This window comes from Vespula pensylvanica, chromosome 18, assembly GCF_014466175.1.
Source record: "Vespula pensylvanica isolate Volc-1 chromosome 18, ASM1446617v1, whole genome shotgun sequence".
NCBI lineage: Eukaryota > Metazoa > Arthropoda > Insecta > Hymenoptera > Vespidae > Vespula > Vespula pensylvanica.
In genome coordinates this window covers 2,822,170-2,823,922 of record NC_057702.1, presented here as the reverse complement: position 1 = coordinate 2,823,922, position 1,753 = coordinate 2,822,170, and positions in this window count along the sequence as shown.

Here is a 1,753-nt window from a genome sequence, read left to right as displayed (position 1 = left end):
AAGAAAGAAAGAAAGAAAGAAGAAAAACAACGCGACAACAATTGTTTAATCCGATCGGAAAACAATACCTCCGGATGTACCAATCCCTTCGTATTTTATCGTAATGGCTGTAATAATCTTCTCTTCTTTTCCCTGTTCTTTTCCCTTGGGACCAACTCGTAACGTTGGATATTGCAATTTCGAGAACGATAATTCTCCTCTTTAATCCATGAAAAATGAGTGCCATTGCGACACCGACGAATGCCGAAAGGTTAATACATGAAAAGGGTAAGCGTACTCTTATTAAATTTATCTCGTGTGATCGATATATGTTTTTCCTATATTTCTCTCTCTCTCTCTCTTTTTATTTTTATTTTTTTTTTTTATATAAGTTTATATGTATATATCTTATATATATATATATATGTGTGTGTGTGTGTGTGTGTGTGTGTGTATTATATTTTCGTCGTTTGCACGTACGAAATCTTGGTCCTCGTCGTTAAAGATTAAAATGGCCGTCGCAGCACGACGGAATATGCCTTTATGATCGTCGTAAAATCATGCGTGTAATCCTGGAAGGGATGTTACATGGATACAAATGCAATCACGTATGGTTCGTATTCGTATTCGTTCGTGTGTTAAAAAACGCAGATGGGAAGATACTAACTCACTCTGTCTTTCTCTCTTTCTCTTTCTCTTTTTTTCTTTTTCTTTCTCTCTGTATAATATGTGTGTATGTATATATATATATATATATATATATATATATATATATAAGTACGTGTATTATATGTATATATATATGTGTGTGTGTAAATTACACGCACACGTATATACGTACTTATTCTTTTCACATTTGTTAGTACCTCACAGATTATTAAAAACACTCGAAAATGTTCACCTACTTTGCGCTTACCATTTTGTCAGTATTGCTCAATCGTAAATTTTATGAAAAATTTTACTGTTCCACTTTGTGAAATAGAAATCTAAGTAAGTATTACCAGAGAATAAAAGAGAGAAAGAGAGAGAGAGAGAGAGAGAGAGAGAGAGAGAAATAATCGATGATATCGAAAGAATAGTCGCCGTAAAAAAATTTGAAAAAGTCCATGGTTTTTTAACAAAAAAAAAAAAAAAAAAAGAAAAAATAAGAGAAAAAAAAAAGAAAAGAAAAAAAATAATAATAAAAGTTACACGAGATTCATACATAGACTTATTTGCTCTACGTTTATATATATAATACATATGTACATGGATACGTACGTACATATATATATATATATATATACATACATATATACACATGCGTATACGTATAGATTTGCGTAGAATATAATAGATACAAATAGATATACGAGGATAGCTACGATACTAGTTACTACTACTACTACTACTACTACTACTACTACTATTACTACTGCTGCTGCTGCTGCTGCTGCTGCTGCTGCTGCTTTTCTTGCATTTTCTATGCTCAAGAGCAACCCATTCATTTCTCGTTCGACTGTCTGCCCTTTCAAAAGCCAAGTCAATTTCAGTCAATCTAGCTCGAGCTGGAGCTTTCTGGACCTTTCTTTAATCTCGAACGAAGAGGCAAAAGAGATATAGATAAAGATAAAGATAGAGATACGGGTATAAATATAGATTGATATAGATAATAGATTGTTAGGAAGAAATAGCGAAGGGAAAGTAGAAAAAAATAAAAATTGAAAAAGAGAGAGAGAGAGAGAGAGAGAGAGAGAGAGAGAGAGAAATATAAGATAGTTAGAAGAAGCGAGAG